This window comes from Bombina bombina, chromosome 6, assembly GCF_027579735.1.
Source record: "Bombina bombina isolate aBomBom1 chromosome 6, aBomBom1.pri, whole genome shotgun sequence".
In the NCBI taxonomy this organism is placed as follows: domain Eukaryota; kingdom Metazoa; phylum Chordata; class Amphibia; order Anura; family Bombinatoridae; genus Bombina; species Bombina bombina.
The window spans coordinates 190,495,405-190,515,997 of record NC_069504.1 but is presented as its reverse complement, the minus strand read 5'-3'; positions in this window follow the sequence as shown (position 1 = coordinate 190,515,997).

Genomic DNA, 20,593 nt, shown 5'->3' with positions numbered 1-20,593 from the left:
AAGGGTAAGAAAACTGAAAAATAGTCCGGTCATTAAGGGGTTGAATAAAAAAGATAAAGATAGTACAAAATCTTGGTGATCAAATAGTGCCTAAACTAATACATTAGGCTTACGGGACCCCAGAGGTGAAAACGATTGGAAGAAACTTGAGCTGAAATGTCAGGTATTGTTGACACATTTCTGAATATAAATAGGCCTTTATCAAGGACAAAGACTTATAGGAGAATACATCTGGTTATCAAAAAAACACACCAAAAACAGGGGTTCTACATGCCTTACGTCTTACTTATAGTAATGTGATGTCACTTCTGGTCTCTCCCATAATTGCAGTAAAAATTATAGTATTGGAAAATGTAGTTTCTCAATTTAGACTTATTATAGATATACTTATCAATAGGTTAGTACTTTTTTGTCTTGATGAAGGCCTTTTTATAGGCAAAAACATGTTGACCACATCTGAAGTTTCAGCTCAAGTTTTTTCCAATCATTTTAAACCCTGGGGTCGGGGAAGCCTAATATATTAGTTTGACCATTGTTTGATCTTACAGATTGGGAACATTGGGGAATTGTTTCTATTTTTAATCATTTTTGGATTATATTGGCAATCATAACAACAATTTCTGATCAGTGCTGAGTATCTGAAAACTTTAGTCTTGGAATAACTGAATAAGAGGGAGATTCAATGTTGGTTGTGGTTCAAGGTTATCATTTTGTTTAATATACAATACATACCCAGGTGTTAGATTTTTTTTCTAGGAACATACATTTAGTGATCCTCCTCATTAACACTATAAGAATTAAAACATTAATTAATACATGATAATTTTGTGATATATTTTTTTTAACTAGAGTATCAGTTTGCAAGACTAAATGAATGATGTCTGGATTTTACAGTGTCATAATGTTCTCTACATTTTATTTTTGAAATATATTTCTTTACAATACATAGCAGCTGCCAGCAAATCTTTTTTTAAACACGTATTGTGACATCTTGTTGACAACTTTTGGAAAAGTTTAAACTATTGCACTGATCTGTCACAGTGACAATGTAGGGGAGAGTTACTACAGTTTTAAAGGTCAGTAGTGGCCTGTAGGCTTAGTGCAGATTATTTTGCCAATGATAATTACTGACTGATGTTAAATTTTAGTAAAGAAAAGCTTTTCCAATCGCTTAAAGCATTTTAAAGAATAATAACAATTTCAGAAATTATTTTAACAGTAGATACTTTTTAATTAAAAGTTGTTTAGTATATATGTAGTCTCTACAAAACTGCATTCATAAATAGAAATGGTTTTTAACCCCTTAAAGACGTAAGTTTTTTCCAGTTAACGTTCTTAAATGGCACATGCTATTTTGGCATTTTGCTCACTGTTTTTGATGTTTAATCCTTTTATTGCACAGGACAGAAAATACAATTTAGGGTTACAACTCACACAAATGAAACATTACTGAAGAAGAAGAAGAGGCTAAATCTAATTTCCTTGCTTAGATGCATGCAAACAGGTGTATAATATGTGTTAATACTTTCCCCTTCTGGTGAACCGCAGCCGTCCCACAGTCTCTCCCAAGGTCTGTGTGAATAGATCAGGTGTGCTAGCTGGAGGCGCTGGTTCAGCTAAGTGCAAACTTGTATCAGATGCAGCCTGGTGCAAAATATTCCACACCCTGAGTATAGGAGTACTGGGCTCGGAAGAAATATCTGATGTCTCTAAAACTCTTCAGGCTCTGGAAGGATCAAAGGTACACCAGTCTCAGTTTGTCCTGAGGGAGAGAGGGGATAACAAGTTCTCTACAGGGCTGGATATCTAGAACAGAGCTGAGGCATTACCAAACACTCAACTTTTATACAGTGTGACTGGTTTTGTCACAATGAAGGAAAGATAAACAAAGTTACTATGTGCTAGTGAAGCATGTCCATACTTCTTCATTCACAATTCACAGTTCACTAACTGCTTAGTTCCAGAAATATATCAAAACACTGGTTAAATCCTCAAATCTGGCATACATGTTTCCAAATGTTTTTACAGTATATCTGTCTCTTTACACACCTATACATGAATACATATGCGGGGAGAGAAAGCAGTGGTTGTAGTCTCACATGCCATTCTTATTTTACTGTAATCCCCTGCTAACATCCAACCATCCGGTTATGGGGGCTCAGGGAGGAATTATACCTTTATAGTTTTTCATTATCCACTAGTTTCCACACACAATTGTGCCCCTCTTTCAGAGAATACATATGTGGGAAGAGAAAGCAGTGGTCTCACATCCTTTAGTGACAGGGATGAAAAACTCTATAGAAGGTATGGATAGGGAGATCCTGCTATCTAAAGGAAGAGAGAGGAAAAATACATTTGTGAAAAAAGGAGTGATCTTTACTACTACATTTAGGAACCAATACAATGAAGTATGTGACATAGTTAAGAAACACTTCTCTCTCCTATCAGCTGACGAGGACTTGGTAGAAGTAGTTAGAGAGAGGTCTCACCATAGGTAATTTGATCTCCCCAACACATTAGAAAACAGACAACATTGAACCATCCTGGTTAACACAGAAAGGGTTATATAGATGCCATAATATAACATGTAAGGCATGTGAATTGCTAAGAACAGGTGAAGGAGTTGGCAGGGCAGTTACAGGTGAAACTTGTAAGCATAAAAGATGTTATAATTGTTGCACTACATACGTGAAATATCTTCTGACATGTGTAGAGTGTAATATACAATGTGTTGGCAGGACGAGTCGTGAGATAAGAGCTAGGATACAGGAACATTTGTCCAACATCAAATCTGGCTCCCTAACCACTCCATTGATTCAACACTTTAAGATGAAACATCAGAAGCATGGAAACACATTGAAATGGACAATAGTGGAAGAAGTGTCCATAGGTGCTAGAGGTGGGGATAGAGATTTGATATTGGCCAAAAAGAAGGTCTTCTGGATTTTCAGGTTGAGGACCAGGGTTCCTCAAGGCATCAAGTCTGAGAATGTCCTGAACACAACAGGAAACAAAGGACTGGGAGTAAGGACACAAATGAGAATGCCAGAAAAAAAAGCTTAAGGATAGCTAAATCAGAATTACCAAACACCCAATAAGAGGAACTGAAGAGCCCTAAAGACTTAGGACACTCCGATATGCATCAGGATTAGCATGCCAAGAAAGTGTATTTTAGCTCCAATTTTTATGCACACTCTCACTCTGTGTCAACCGACTGATGATAGTACACATCTTAGTGTGCGTCGGTCATCCATACTGAGGGTATTAGGAGAAGAATTCCAGAAGCTAGATGAAGAGTTAACGCGGTCCTCCATCTCCTGTGTGCTGGCACTAACACATCAGCCTGTTTAAAGTGCGTATTAGTGCAGCCATCATTCTGTGCACTTTCAGTAGTGCTCATATTCTTGTGCTGGTATTACAAGCTGTGCTAACTCCCTTTCTCTATAGACTTCTACAGGGTACATTAAAAAATCATCTTTTGGCTTTCGCTTGCATGCTAACCCAAAGGTGCACTACGACAACTGCGCTAAAGCCGAAGGTGCATAAAGAAATACTTTGCTTACCATTTTTTCTTCATTTAGAAAAAATGTTGCTTTTAATTTAAAATATAGCTATATCTATACATTTATTTATAGATATCTTTATTTTTGTAAAACAAAACAGGAACATTTTCTTCTAAGCAAAGAACAAAAGTTTCTATTAAATAAAACTAAAAAAAAAATCAATTTGTTTAAACTGATATTTTATATGGGAAGGTGTTTGACTGGGAAGGGCTCATATGTGTATACATACATATATATACAGTCATGGCCAAAAATATTCGCAACCCTGCATTTCTGTCAGATAATGCACAACTTTGCACAGAAAATTGTTGCAATTACAAATGTTTAGGCATTCTCATGTTTATTTCTTTTGTTTATATTGGTATGACACAAAAAAGTGGAGAAAAAAAATCCAAATCTGACACATTCCACACAAAACTCCAAAAATGAGCTGGAAAAAAATATTGGCACCCTCAATTTAAAGGACCAATCAATGCAGTAAAATTGCATAATTAACACGTGCATAATAAAAAGACAATGATTTAACATCTACTCTTAATTTCAGATAAGCAGACAAATTTATTTTTTCTTCCATTTTCCAGCCCCCTATATCATGTGACAGATATCAGCCAATCACAGTCAAGTAAATGTATACCCTGTGAGCTTGTGCACAAGCTCAGTAGGATTTCGTTCCTCAAAAAGTGTTAATATAAAAAGACTGTGCAAAATTTGATAATGGAAGTAAATTGGAAAGTGTCTTACAACTGCATGCTCTGTCTAAATCATAAAAGTTTATTTTGACTTGAGTGTCCCTTTAATATTTGGTAACACACCCCCTGTAACCATCAATGAGTTTCTTACAACTCTCTACTGGAATTTTGGACTACTCTTCTTTCGCTAACTGCTCCAGGTCTCTCAGATTGGAAGGGTTACAATAATGTAAATGAGGCCTATGTCAGAAAAATGTTGCTAATTCCTAGATATTAGAAATTTGCATCACATCCATATTTACTAATTTATCCTGTTATTTAATTATTTTTCTTTAGAAACTCAAGAACATATTGACAGCATAAGCTAATGGTGCATATTTGCCTAGGCTCAATAAAGCCTGTCTGTGAAACTAATATCATGCTACAATATTCCAACTCAAACTTAAAAAATTTGAGAATTGATTAAGATTTTTACTCACCTGTCATTACAGCCACGAGTTGTGAGTTATCCATTATAATCAAAGGAGCCCCATCTATAAAGTAACTGTTAACTCTGTGCTTAGAACAAGTTTGTCTGTAAAGGTTAACCAACACAAAAATGCCTTCAAACCTTACAGAACATGCAACAATCCTATACTATAAAAGGCCAAGTGTGTTTGTCCAAAGCTGTCATGCGCAGTAGAGACAGCACAAGGACAAACACACCTGGCCTTAAATCCCTACCTGATTTGCCGACTGCCGTGAGCAGAAGTGGGCGTGACCGAGTGTGCATGGGGGCGTGACCGACCACAAAGGGGGGAGAGAGGGGAGAGAGAGGAGAGAGAGATCAAGAGGGGAGAGAGAGGGGGGAGAGAGAGGGGAGAAAGAGGGGAGATGTGGAAGGAGAGAGGGGGGAGAAAGAGGGGAGAGAGAGAGGGGAGAGATAAAGAGAGAGGGGGGGAGATAGAGAGAGGGGGAGATAGAGAGAGAGAGGAGAGAGAGAGGTGAGAGAGAGAGAGGTGAGAGAGAGAGAGAGGGGAGAGAGAGAGAGGGGAGAAAGGGGAGATGTGGAGAGAGAGAGAGGAGAGAGAGGGGAGATGTGGAGAGAGAGAGAAGGGAGAGAAAGAGGGGAGAGAGAAAGAGAGAGGGGGAAGATAGAGAGAGAGGGGAGAGAGAGAGAAGGGAGAGAGAGGGGAGAGAGAGAAGGGAGGGAGAGAGAGAGAGAGAGAGAGAGGGGAGAGAGAGAGGGGAGAGAGAGAGAGACAGAGGGGGGAGATAGAGAGAGAGAGAGGAGAGAGAGAGGAGAGAGAGGAGAGAGAGAGAGAGAGAGAGAGAGAGAGAGAGAGAGAGAGAGAGAGAGAGAGAGGAGAGAGAGAAGGGAGAGAGAGGTTGAGAGAGAGGGGGGAGAGAGGGGGGAGAGAGGGGAGATAGAGAGAAATAGAGGGGGGAGAGAGAGAGAGAGGGGAGAGAGGGGAGAAAGAGAGAGAGGGGAGAGAGAGAGAGAGAGAGAGAGAGAGAGAGGGGAGAGAGAGAGGGGAGAGAGAGAGAGGTTGAGAGAGGGGAGAGAGAGGGGAGAGAGAGAGGGGAGATAGAGAGAAAGAGAGAGGGGAGAGAGAGAGGGGAGCGAGAGAGAGGGAAGAGAGAGAGGGGAGCGAAAGAGAGGGGAGAGAGAGGGGAGAGAGAGAGGGGAGAGATAGAGGGGAGAGATAGAGAGAGAGGGGGAGAGAGAGAAAGGGGGGAGAGAGAGAGAGAGAGAGGGGGGAGAGAGAGAGAGAGAGAGAGAGGAGATGGAGAGAGGGGAGATGGAGAGAGAGAGGGGAGATGGAGAGAGAGAGAGCGAGAGAGAGGGGAGATGGAGAAAGAGAGAGGGGAGAGAGAGAAAGAGAGAGGGGAGATGGAGAGAGAGAGAGAGAGAGAGAGAGAGCACAAAAGAGGGGGGGAGAGAGAGAGTGCAAAAGAGAGGGGGGAAAGAGAGAGCACAAAGAGAGGGGGGAGAGAGAGAGAGCTTAAAAGAGAGGGGGAGATAGAGGGCAAAAGAGAGGGGGGAGAGAGAGAAAGCAAAAGAGAGTGGGAGGGAGAGAATGCAAGGGGTGGGACCACTGTACTGCAAAAAATGGCCCGTGTGAACGGGCTTTAGGACTAGTGCCTCTATAAAACATATTCACAACAGAAAACTTGAAAACATTTAAAAAGAAATAAAATAAAAATACTAATGAGATGTCAGCTTTGGAATAGCGAGAAAGACCACAAGAGAGGGAAATATAGACGTTATGTATTGGACACTTGACACAACTATGATTGCACAATTGTATGCATATAACAATGGGGATCATAATATATTGGCTGGCAGATTTTTAACTTATTTTTGGAGGTGAACAGCCCACTTCTCATTTCCACAGAATCACAAAAAGCAAATTTCAGTGCTTACCTGAAGCAACAATTGCATTTACTGCTCCCTGCGAAAAGCCCTATTTTTAATATGGAGCCAAAAAGTTCTTAGTGATCACATTTTCAACAGATTTTGAAAACGATTTTAGCCTTTTCTAATTCAACCCTTAAATTAAACACTTAAATAGACTTGATAAAGCCCTTAAATTACATTTTGGGCATTCCAAGATTATTGGGAATTAGTAAGACACTTTGAAAACTCCACAGGAGACTTATAGAGGTGTATTAACATACATGGTTTTGATTCATTACTGCTCACATTTACATATGTATGTATATGTATTGAGAACACAATATACTGTACAGCTAAGGAGATCTTCAGGAAAAGTGAGATCAGGAACCCAACAGCTAGAAATGGAATGTAGCAATCTATTTCTGTTAATGTTTGTTTTTAAATCCCACTCACATTGTTGTATTAGTACAGGCGTCTTCATAAACGGTCTTTCAATGTGATCACTCATTTGTGAGTCCATAAGGAACCTATTCCAATCCAAATCCATTCCGATCATTGCTAAATATTCTGAATGCCATTTGTATGTAGGAATGATGGTTAACTAGACATGTTTGCTCATTGGCTATATTGTCACTTTTAGTATTTTTAAAGTATTTTTTTTTTATATTTTTTCAATATTTACTGAAACTGTAAAACGTGAAACTGCTCTATTGCAATATTGTAGCTGCAAAAAAACAGGCCTACGTGAGTGCAAAGTCCAAATACATTCATGACAGTTCCTTTATAGTTCTTGCGCATACATATTGAAATCCCTTTCAGAAAGGTGCAATCTCATTTAGATATTCTTTAGAAGCGCTAACATCTGGAGGTTGCATAGCGCAGCCGTGCTAAATCCCTCACATAATAGACTTCAATGGGTGCACCGAAAGATCTCAAGTCCTGACTCCTAGCTTTCACTTGAGCTCTAACCAGAAGATCTACAAAAACAGAAAAAAAGAGTGGACCCCCACATCGCAAAACATCTAATTAACCTATTAACCCCTAATCTGCCAACCCCCACAACGCTATGTACCTAATAAAGTGATTAACCCCTAAATAGCCATCACCCCACAACGCAATATACCTTTATAAACTATTAAACCCTAATCCGCCATTCACACACATCGCAAAATACCAATTAAAACTATTAACCCCTAAACCTCAACCCCCACCAATGAAATAAACGTAATTAACCTATCAACCCCTAATCCGCCAACCCCCCACAACGCATTAAACCTAATTAGCCTATTAACGCCTAATCCGCCAACCCCCCCACAACGGAAATAACTAATTTAATTACTAAGCCCTCTAACCTAACACCCCCTAAATTAACCCCAATTACATTAAATTAAAAAATACTAATTTGCAATTAAAATAAAAAAGCTAACATTACTTTAAAAATAAAAAATACTAAAAGTAAATTAATCTAAAATAAAAAATAAAAAAACAAATGATCAAAAATTTAAAAATTAAACCTAATCCATATGAAAATAAAAAAGCCCCCCAAAATAAAAACACCCCTTAATCTAATCTAAACTACCAATAGCCCTTAAAAGGGCATTTTATAGGGCATTGCCCTAAGTTAAACAGCTATTTTACCTCTAAAAAATGCTAAGTCCCCCCCAACAGTAAAACTCCCCAAAATAAAAAAACCTAAACTACCCATTGTCCCTAAAGGGGCATTTGTATGGGCATTGCACTTAAAAGGGCATTCAGCTCTTTTACTGCCCTTAAAAGGGCCATTCAGCTCCTTTAACCATGAGTACCTATTTGTATGTACGCACATTTCTGGACATCGCTAGTTTATCCGACTTACGGAAGTTTATAAACTGCCGGCGGGTTTATGTGATTCCCCGATATGCGGGGTGAAATTACATGAGACGCGGGTTTCATCAGTTACGCTAAAGCCTGCGCCATATATGTAATCTCGCCCTGTGTGTTTGTGAAATACATGTGTTTTGTTATACTTTTATTCTAGCGCTGACACTTTACTTAGGGTCTCCAGTGAGCTAAATGTTTAATCGCTATTATATGTTGCACTATTGCACGCTATTTAACACCACTTTATGTATAAGTAGTTTATGTTATTTTTAGTAAATAAAAATAGATTATTAAATAGCAATGTCATCTTCAGAATCGCACCAGAGTTTTCAGAAGGCGAAATAAAAACAGTGTAGAAAATGCTACAAGAAGTTTTGTGAATTTATACTAATGGAAATAAAGGTTAGATTAATCAAAAAATATTTATCCAAATATCACACCATGCTACATTTATAATTTCTTGATCAAATAACTCCCTAGAATTACCTTAAAAATAAAAACTTGCATCACTGCACCTTAAATCTACAAATCTACTTTATAACTGTACATCTTTTACATGTTTTCATCTAATTAGTCTTGCAGTGCCCTCTTCTGGATTTAGAATAAAATAACAATTTGACTAAAGTAAAATAAACATGTACTGTAAAATGTAAAAAAGAAAATAAACATGCACTGTAAAAGTTATTGATGGCCGAATGTTTCGATACATTTGGAAAAAACAAACAAACAAACAAATGATTATACATTTGTTTGTTCATGACAAATTTGATATCTTTGGTCAACATTCGTTCAACGAATTAGAAGTTTTTAATGTAAAATGAAGAAAAACATTTGTTTGATCATTTGAATATTATTTTAAATATATTTATTTCATTCTTAATTTTAATACTGTGTTTTTTAAAATTAAATAGTGAATGCATTGTAATCAAAATAGTATTTGACTTTTGTAATGAATATTCGATTTGCAATTCCATATGGTTTCAAATTGAAGGCTTTCTATACAATTATTTGAATTGTTTCATACAGTATTCAAATATGGGGATTCATCACAATCCTTTAGAAAAAATGGAACAAATGATTTATCTACACAAAAATCCCATAGACTTTAAAGATGAAAAACGCTACCTTTTTAAGGATTGTGATCAACCCAATGCACTTATAACAAAATTAAAACGCTATTTTGAATTTCCGTAAATTGTAGTGAAAATCTTTTAATCTAATATTCAAATAATATAGTAATTTTTAATTTTTCAAATTACAAATCTTTCATTTTTTAAAATAGGAATATGCGTTTATAACTAAATAAAAACACTAATATTTTATAGGTTTTATTAATAATCTTTTAATCTAATATCCAAAAAAAAGGGGGCTGATTTATTAAGCAGCGGATACTGCTCCTTAACTAGTCTGCCACCTCTGATGATTGACACCCCCTGCTAGCGGCCAATTGGCTGCGAATGTGGAGGGGGCGGCATTGCACAAGCATTTCACCAGAAATGCTTGTGCAATGATAAATGCAGACAGCATATACTGTCAGTATTTAGCGATGTCGAGCGGACATGATTCGCTACAGCGAATCATGTCCGCCCCAACATTTGATAAATCGGCCCCATAGTATTATTTAATTTTAAATGCACTACAATCAAAATAGTATTTCACTTTTCTAATTTGATTTACAATATCATTTTGGATTAAATGCTTTCTATATAACTCTTTCAAATTTGAATATGCACTTATAACAAAATTATAAGCCCCCAGAAATAAGAAGTAACAAAATAAGCCTCAAGAAGCTTTACCCCAGGGTAAGTAAATATAATAAAATTTGGACACTTATAATGTTAAAGATTCCTTTAACCTCTATTAAAAAATGATATTGCTTGTGTCTGTATAGTCAGGTGATCAGTGAAATCTGGTAAGAAAAAAAGTACTGTTATTTCTGTGCTGCACAATAGGGGCCTCTCTAATCTATATTATAACCCCTAAAAGCCTGTACGGGCCCCTATTTTACATGTGGCTACCCTTGATAACAACTTAGTAAGGTGACTACAGTTATGGCAGTGGCCCCTGGGCCATTTTCAATATTATTCACTAAAATCTATGCAAAAATTATACATATTTTTTTACAGTTTTTACTGCATCTATCTCATATGCCATGAATTATAAATATAATAATAATTTATTGTGATTTTGCTTAAAATAAACAATATATAATTTGTGTGGGTCACTCACTAAAATTTGACCTACAAAAGGGTTTAAATGTATGTAGCCAAAAAAATTCAAAATTGTCTCAGCACTGGGGTGAAAAAAAAAAAAGACTTAGCAGGGAAAGGGTTAAAGGGACAGTCTACACTAGAATTTTTATTGTTTTAAAAGATAGATAATCCCTTTATTACCCATTCCCCAGTTATGCATAACCAACATAGTTATAATAATATACTTTTAACCTCTGTGATTATCTTGTATCTAAGCCTCTGCAAACTGCCCCTTTATTTCAGTTTTTTTGACAGACTTGCAGTCTAGCCAATCAGTGCCTGCTCCCAGATAACTTCATGTGCACGAGCACAGTGTTATCTATATGAAATACGTGAACTAACACCCTCTAGTGGTGAAAAAGTGTTAAAATGCATTCTGAAAAGTGGTGGCCTTCATGGTCTAAGAAATTAGCATATGAACCTCCTAGGTTAAGCTTTCAACTAAGAATACCAAGAGAACAAAGCAAAATTGGTGATAAAAGTAAATTGGAAAATTGTTTAAAATCACATGCTCTATCTGAATCATGAAAGTTTATTTTGGCCTAGACTGTCCCTTTAACATGAATTATTTCAGAAGGATTTCGATACAATTTTAATGTGATTAAACAATACATTTTTATTGTATCTTTTTATTTTAATATTTCATTTCTTTTTTTTACACAATTTTTTAATTAATTTTTTGTGACACCTATTAAAGTGCATACATTTCTTACACCTAGTTAATTTGACAGCAGACTCCTTGTGATTACAAAACAGTTCTGTTATTCTGCTAAAGAATGCATATAACTTAAGTCTTAAGTTTTTTAAAACAAATTGAAATCCATTTTTCTGCAATTATTTTTCAATAGTCAAATTCCCCCCACCAGTTTATTTGGAGGAGCCAATCTGGGCTTTAGTCTGCAGACAACAAGGCTATTCATGGTCATCAAGTTAGTATAACGTGCTCTGCTTTGCAGTTGTTATCAGTTAAAGCCATTAGGGACAGATATATAACAGAGTTAGCCTTTAAAAGGCAGCAGGGTGGATTTTTAAGTTTTTAAGTTAGAAATTGCTAAATTTTCAGAGCTAAATTACATGAAACATAGGCAAAATAAATGATGAAAATATATTGCAAAGTTGCTTTATTATGTATAACTAAAAGTTTCATATAAAAAACTCAAGGCGTTTTACTACCCCTTTAGCTGCAAGAAACAAGCCATTTCAAGACTTAGGGGCCAATTTATCAAGCTCTGTATGGAGCTTGATGCCCCTTGTTTCCAACGAGCCTTCAGGCTTGCCGGAAACAGAAGTTATGAAGCAGCGGTCTAAAGACTGCTGCTCCGTAACTTGTCTGCCTGTTCTGAGGCCGCAGACAGAAATCAACCCGATTGAATACAATCGAGCTGATTGACACCCCCTGCTAGTAGCTGATTGGCTGCGAATCTGCAGGGGGCGGCACTGCACCAGCAGTTCACCAGAACTGCTGGTGCAATGATAAATGCCGACAGCATATGCTGTCGGCATTTATCGATATGCAGCTGACATCATACGCTACATTGTATCATGTCTGCTCGCACTATAATAAATATACCCCACACTGTTCTTAAAGGGACAGTTTACTCCAGAATTTTTATTGTTTAAAAATATAAATAATCTCTTTATTACCCATTCCCCAGTTTTGCATCACCAACACAATTATTATACAACAATACAATTTTTACCTGTGTGATTTACTTGTATCTAAGCCCATGCAGAATGCCCCCTTACCTCAGTTCTTTTGGCAGACATGCATTTAAGCCAATAAGTTTTGACTCTTAAATAACTCCACAACATGAGCACAATGTTATCTATATATGGCACATGTTAACTAGCACTGTCTAACTGCAAAAAAACTGTCAAAATGCACTGAGATGGCAGTTTTTAATAATTTAGAAATCAGTTTGAGCCTACCTAGGTTTAGCTTTCAGCAAAGAATATCAAAGAGAACAAAGCAAATTTGATAAAAGTGAATTTGTAAACTGTTTAAAATTGCATTCCTTATCTGAATCATCAAAGTTTAATTTTGACTAGACTGTCCCTTTAAGGTAAAAACTGCCTTTGGAGAAATTCACCAGGGGCTTCATAGTCGTATTGGCGAGATTTCTTAGAGAATCTCACAAGCCAAGCGAACTTAAAGGAGCTTGAAAACCAAAATATTTATTTAATGATTAAGATAGATCATACAATTTTAAACAACTTTCCATTACACTTCTATTACCTAATTTGCTTCATTCTCTTGATATGCTTGATATGCTTTGTTAAAGGAACAGCAATACACTACTGGGATCTAGATGAAAGCCAATGACAAAAGACATATATGTGCAGCCAGCAAACAGCAGCTTCTGCACCTACCTAGGTATAGTTTTCAACAAAGCATACAAAGAGAACAACACAAATTAGTTTACCAATGACCTACTTACAGCAAAATCCAAAGGCCCCTTCTCTCTGCTTATCCTCCTTAATCTGTCTGCAGCCTTTGATACTGTCGACCACCCTTTTTTGCTCCAAACCCTTCAATCCTTCGGCATTTGCGACACAGCTCTCTTGTGGTTCTCTTCCTATCTGTGTAGCCATAACTTTAGTGTAGCCTTCTCTGGGGCATGACGCTGGGAACAGTGTGGATTCAAAACTACAGACTATAACCGCTTTGCTCTCACTGGTTGCAGAAATGAACGCTGCTCCTGTTATTACACAGCCAGTACCCAATTTTAGTGCTGCAGCTCCTTCCCTGCTTCTGGAAGTATACCCAGGATACCATTACCTGACAAGTATGATGGTACTACCGACTGTAGGGTTTTGCTCAACCAGTGCAGGCTGCACTTTTGCAATGACCCCCACACCTTCCAGTCTCATCAGTCAAAGGTCTCTTTTATAATTTCCTTACTGAAAGACAAGGCCCTAGCCTGGGTCTCTCCTCTTTTGGAACAGAGTGCTCAACTCCTGATGCTGATGGCATCACTTCTGCATTATCTTCTGTATTTGGGACCTCTGGCCACGCTGCTGCTGCAGAGTAACTCTTTCTTGGATCTTCACCAGGGTAATAGAACTGTGGCACAATATGCCATCGAGTTTTGCACTTTGGCACTCGAGACCAGTTTGGATGGCAGTGCTCTCAAGGCGGCCTTTAGGAGAGGTTTGCATGAACGCATCAAGGACGAGCTTACCTATCGGGATGTCCCTGCTTCCCTGGACAAATTCATAGCACTTTGTTTTAGTCTGGATTCTCGCTTTCAGAAGAGACAAGCTGAGAAACAGAAATTGTAGAATCCTTCCCTCTCGTCCTCCTACTCCGGTCTCTAGACCATCCTCTCCTCCTCCAGTTACCTCACTAGAGGAACCCATGGATTACTCCTCCCTCAAACCAACAGAATCTGAAAGACAGAGAAGATGAGATTCTTACATCAGCTAAAGAACTGTGATATCCTGCCAATAAAAGCCAATGCTTAGAGGATAAAATTGGGGTACCTCTAAGCGTGGTCACTACTAAATACCCTCAATCTTCTCGAATCCTGGTACCTGTGACCCTCTCCTTTCTTCAGAATTCTGTCCACACTCAGGCCTTTATTGATTCAGGGACAGCTGGAAATTTTCTGGATCACCGTTTCATGATTCAGGAAGGGTTACCTCCCATTGGATCAGGTTTAATCTATTTTGAATTAGCACCCCTAACCATGACTGTGGGAGTCCTTCATACCAAACAGTTGCAGTTCAATATCATTCATTCTCCAGCACAACCAGTAATCCTTGTTCTTCCTTGGCTCCGTATACACAATCCACAGTTCGACTGGACAGAGTGACAGTTGGCCTCTTGGGGTACATCCTGCTTCCACTCCAGTCTGGCTAAAGTTACTCCATTACGCCACATCCCCATTGCCAGCCTACAGACCCCTTTAAGCCTTCCCTCAATTTACATGGATTTTACTGATGTGCTTGAAAAGAAAGCAGCTGATGTGCTGCCACCGCACCGTCCTTAAGAATGCAAGATTGACCACTTTCCTGGAGCCTCACTTCCTAAATGGAGGACTTATCCACTCTCCAAAGCTGAATCCAAGGCCATGGAGGAGTATATTCAAGAGAACCTAGCTAAAGGTTTCATTCACCCTTCCTCTTCTCCTGCCGGTGCTGACTTCTTTTTTCTCAGTAAGAAGGATGGTGGGCTCAGACCCTGTATCGACTACAGAGCCCTTAACAACATCACTATCAAGAATCGCTATCCTATTCCGTGAATCACTGAACTTTATGATTCATTCCAGAATGCTCTCTACTTCACTAAGTTGGATCTACTTGGGGCATACAATCTTGTTCGTATATTCCCAGGGCATGAATGGAAGACTGCCTTAAACACAAGATCAGGGCATTACGAATACCTCGTAATTCCTTTTGGGCTGTGTAATGCCCCTGTTGTCTTCCAGGCATTTGTCAACCATGTCTTCCATGAGCTCCTCAATCGCACTGTCATTGTCTATCTGGATGACACCCTTATTTTCTCCTCCACCCTTGAAGAGCATCATGAACATGTGGGACAGGTACTTCTTTGTCTCAGAGACAATTCCCTGGTAGCCAAACTGGAGAAATGTGAATTTGACCAAGTTCAGATCCAGTTCCTTGGCTATGTTTTCTCAGAGGCTTTTGCCATGGATCCTTCTAAACTCATCGCAGTCCTGGAGTGGCCTCAACCCACCTCAATATAGGAACTACAGAGATTCTTGGGGTTCTCTAATTATTACTGCAAGTTTATAAAATCAACTTCTCCTAAATAGTTGCTCCCCTCACTAAGTTAACTAAACAGAACAGAGACTCCAAAAACTGGCCTCCCAAAGCTGTGGATGCCTTCTCTGACCTGAAAAAGGCCTTTTGTTCTGCTCCTGTGCTCCACCATCCTGATCCTGACCTGCAGTTCACTTTAGAGGTTGACGCCTCTGAGATTAGAGCTGGAGCAGTCCTAACCCAAAGGGATCCTTTATGCTCCAAGTTGCACCCTGTAGCCTTTTTCTCCAAGTGCTTTACTCCTGCAGAGAAGAACTATGATGTAGGTAATTGTGAACTCTTACCCATTAAGATGGCTCTGACTGAATGGCGTCATTGGCTAGAGGGTACCGCCAATCCCATTCAGATTCTCACTGACCACAAGAATCTGATGTACCTTAAGACTGCTCATAGACTCAATCTTTGACAGGCCAGATGGGCCTTGTTCTTTATCCATTTTAACTTTTTGGTCTCTTATCTTCCTGGGACCAAGAATACAAAGGCTGATGCCCTTCCCATCAGTTTCCTCACTCTAGTGATTCATCTAAAGCTGCTATTGAACACATCATACCACCCTCCTTTGTGGTTGCTCAACTTAGCACTTCTCTTCTTCAAAGACTTCAACATGCCCAGTCTAAAAAGCCTCCTAAACCCCCCGTGGCTCCCGATATATCTTCTTTGTACCTCTGATCCTACACACCCCTGTGCTATCCTGGGCTCATGATAGTAAACTTTCAGGACATCCTGGTTTAACAAGAACTTTGTATGGTGGCCTACGTTGAAGATCGATGCTCAGGATTATGTGAAAGCCTGCACGACTTGTGCTGCCAATAAGATTTCCTGAACCTTGCCTCCTGGCTTACTCCAACCGTTGTCCATTCCCAAACAACCTTGGACACACATAGCAATGGATTTCATTGTGGACCTCCCTGCTTCTGACCATCTGACGGTTATCTGGGTTGTTGTGGATCGATTTTCCAGACTGGCTCATTTTATACCCTGAAAGAAACTGCCATCTGCCCAAGAGTTATCATCTCTTTTTCTGTTACATGTAGTACGACTTTATGGCATTCCCGTGAATATTGTTTCTGACAGAGGTCCACAATTAATCTCTGCCTTTTGGAGAGCCTTTTGCAAGTTGATTGGAACCACAGTTTCCTTGTCGTTCAGCTACAATCCTCAGACTAATGGGCTGACTGAGAGAGTGAATCAAGATCTCAGAACTTTTATTAATGCTCTCCATACCAACTGGTCTGAATTGTTGCCCCTAGCTGAGCTGGCAAAGAACACTCATTGGCACTTTTCTCTATGATGTTCTCCATTTCAAGCCACAGCAGGTTATTACCAACCTTGTTTCTTTCGTCTTTCTGCTCAGTCCACAGGGGTTCCTGCTGCAGACCGACACGTTACTAACCTCACTACTCACTGGCAACGTATTCGCTCTCAGTTACGTTCGGCTGTCTCCAGATACAAGAGGTCTGCTGATCATCATAGAGCATCTGTTCGTGCCTTTTCGGTAGGTGAACATGTTTGGGTCTCTACTCGATATATACGTCTACGTCAACCCAGTCACAAATTAGGACCTAGGTTTATCGGCCCCTACAAGGTCCTTAAAAGACTGTCTCCTGTTGCCTACAAAGTGGCCTTACCCAGAACCCTTCACATACACCCAATCTTCCACATCTCATTGCTTTACATCAAGAACAGATATACTCAGCTCCAACCTCCTCCTCCTCTGCCTCTGATTCAAGGTGACCCTGAGTATGAGGTTGCTAAGATCCTGGACTCCAGATACAGGTGCAGGCAACTACAGTACCTTGTACACTGGAAGGGTTACTCTGTGACAGATCATTCCTGGGTTCCTGCCTGTGATGTGAATGCTCCTTCTTTTGTCTCCAGATTTCATGCTGCACATCCCACCCAGCCTATGTAGGGTCCTGGAGGTACCCTTTGAGAAGGGGGCTCTGTTACGCTGCTCCTCTGTTCTGCTGTGGCCATTATCACGGACGTATGCAGTCCTGTCTGCCCTATGTAAAGGCCTCAGTCTCTCTCACATGTGCCCAAGTATAGGTGTTACTTTGTGTTCTCCTGGGTGCTGTTTACTGGATTACTATATTGATACTCTGTTGATGACCTCTGCATGTTTGACTACTGTGCTTGCCTTAACCCCTGAACTACTGTATTGCTATACTGAACTCTGCTTGTTTAAGTAGTCTGCTTGCCTTAACCCCTGAACTACTGGATTGCTATATTGAACTCTGCTTGTTTGACTTCTCTGCTTGCCTTAACCCCTGAACTACTGGATTGCTATACTGATACTGAACTCTGCTTGTTTGACTACTCTGCTTGCTTTAACTCCCTGAACTGGATTGCTATACTGATACTGAACTCTGCTTGTTTGACTACTCTGCTTGCGTAACCCTGGAACTACTGGATTGCTACTTTGTTGCTGAACTCTGCCAGTCTGACCATTCTATTGGTTTACCCCTGACTGCTATACTGCTGGATATCCTTTTGTTGCTTACTCCTGCCTGTTCCCGGTCCTTCTATTGGTTTACCGCTGTACTGCCATACAGTGGGGAAAAAAAGTATTTAGTCAGCCACCAATTGTGCAAGTTCTCCCACTTAAGAAGATGAGAGAGGCCTGTTATTTTCATCATAGGTATACCTCAACTATGAGAGACAAAATGTGGAAACAAATCCAGACAGACAATCACATTGTCTGATTTGGAAAGAATTTATTTGCAAATTATGGTGGAAAATAAGTATTTGTTCAATATCAAAAGTTCATCTCAATACTTTGTTATATATCCTTTGTTGGCAATGACAGAGGTCAAACGTTTTCAAAAGTCTTCACAAGGTTGTCACACACTGTTGCTGATATGTTGGCCCATTCCTGCATGCAGATCTCCTCTAGAGCAGTGATGTTTTGGGGCTATTGCTGGGCAACACAGACTTTCAACTCCCTCCAAAGGTTTTCTATGGGGTTGAGATCTGGAGAGTGGCTAGGCCACTCCAGGACCTTGAAATGCTTCTTACGAAGCCACTCCTTCATTGCCCGGGTGGTGTATTTGGGATCATTGTCATGCTGAAAGACCCAGCCATGTTTCATCTTCAATGCCCTTGCTGATAGAAGGAGGTTTGCACTCAAAATCTCACGATACATGGCCCCATTCATTCTTTCATGTACACGGATCAGTCATCCTGTTCCCTTTTCAGAGAAACAGCCCCAAAGCATGATGTTGCCACCCCCATGCTTCACCGTAGGTATGGTGTTCTCTCTCCTCCAAACACGACAAGTTATGTTTCTTCCAAACAGTTCTACTTTGGTTTCATCTGACCATATGACATTCTCCCAATCTGCTTCTGGATCATCCAAATGCTCTCTAGCATACTTCAGATGGACCCGGACATGTACTGGCTTAAGCAGGCAGACATTTCTGGCACTGCAGGATCTGAGTCCCTGGCGGCATAGTGTGTTACTGATGGTAGCCTTTGTTACGTTGGTCCCAGCTCTCTGCAGGTCATTCACTATGTCCCCCCATGTGGTTATGGGATGTTTGCTCACCGTTCTTGTGATCATTTTGACCCCACGGGTGAGATCTTGCATGGAGCCCCAGATCGAGGGAGATTATCAGTGGTCTTGTATGTCTTCCATTTTCTAATTATTGCTCTCACAGTTGATTTCTTCACACCAATCTGCTTGCCTATTGCAGATTCAGTCTTCCCAGCCTGGAGCAGGTCTACAATTTTGTTTCTGGTGTCCTTCGATAGCTCTTTGGTCTTCACCATAATGGAGTTTGGAGTGTGACTGTTTGAGGTTGTGGACAGGTGTCTTTTATACTGATAACAAGTTCAAACAGGTGCCATTAATACAGGTAATGAGTGGAGGACAGAGGAGCCTCTTAAAGAAGAAGATACAGGTCTGTGTGAGCCAGAAATCTTGCTTGTTTGTAGGTGACCAAATACTTATTTTCCACCATAATTTGAAAATAAATTATTTCCAAATCAGACAATGTGATTGTCTGGATTTGTTTCCACATTTTGTCTCTCATAGTTGAGGTATACCTATGATGAAAATTACAGGCCTCTCTCATCTTCTTAAGTGGGAGAACTTGCACAATTGGTGGCTAAATACTTTTTTTCCCCATTGTACTTCTGGATTACCTTCATGTTGCCGCTGAGTACTGCCCTGCCTGCTGTGAGCACTGCTTACTCCATTTTATAAACTCTCTCTCTGCTCTGGGATATTTCCTATTGTTTCACTTGACGCCGGGATAAGAAGACTACTCGCCAAGTTTGCTCTGATTATTACATTACCGCCTAACTCCTTTACAATCCATAATGAAAGCCTCTTCCAGGCTCATCTTTCTTACAAGTCGCTCTTCATCTGTTGCACCTCTCTGCCAATCCCTTGACTGGCTTCCTCTTGCCTACAGGATTAAACACAAAATTCTCACTCTGACATACAAAGCCCTCAACTGCAGTGCTACCACTTACATCTCAGACCTTGTCTCCAGATACTCTCCATCCCATCCCCTTCACTCTGCTCACGATCTCCTACTCTCCTCCACTCTTGTTACCTCCTCACATTCCCATTTACAAGACTTCTCCAGACTGGCTCCCATCTTATGGAATTCCCTGCCCCGCTCCACAAGACTCTCCCCTAGTTTTGAAAGCTTCAAGTGCTCCCTATAGACTCTACTATTCAGGGATGCATGATGCATACAACCTACACTATTCTTGCTAACTCCATTGCTATCCATTGCTATCCCCTTGAATCCCTTGTTCCCCATGTAAGCCTGTGAGCCCAGCTGTTTGTAGATCACCTCCATGAAAGCTGAAGGGATGCATACAACCTACACTAACCTTCCTAACTCCATTACTATCCCCTTGAACCCCTTAGCCTGTAAGCCTATGAACCCAGCTGTTTGTAGATCACCTCCATGAGAGCTGACTACAACAGTGCAACTCTCGGCAGGGCCCTCTACCCATTTGTTCCCTATAAATGTTTTCTTGTATACCGCTTAGTTTACAGAGCTGCGGAATTTGTTGGTGCTCTACAAATACCTGATAATAATTATA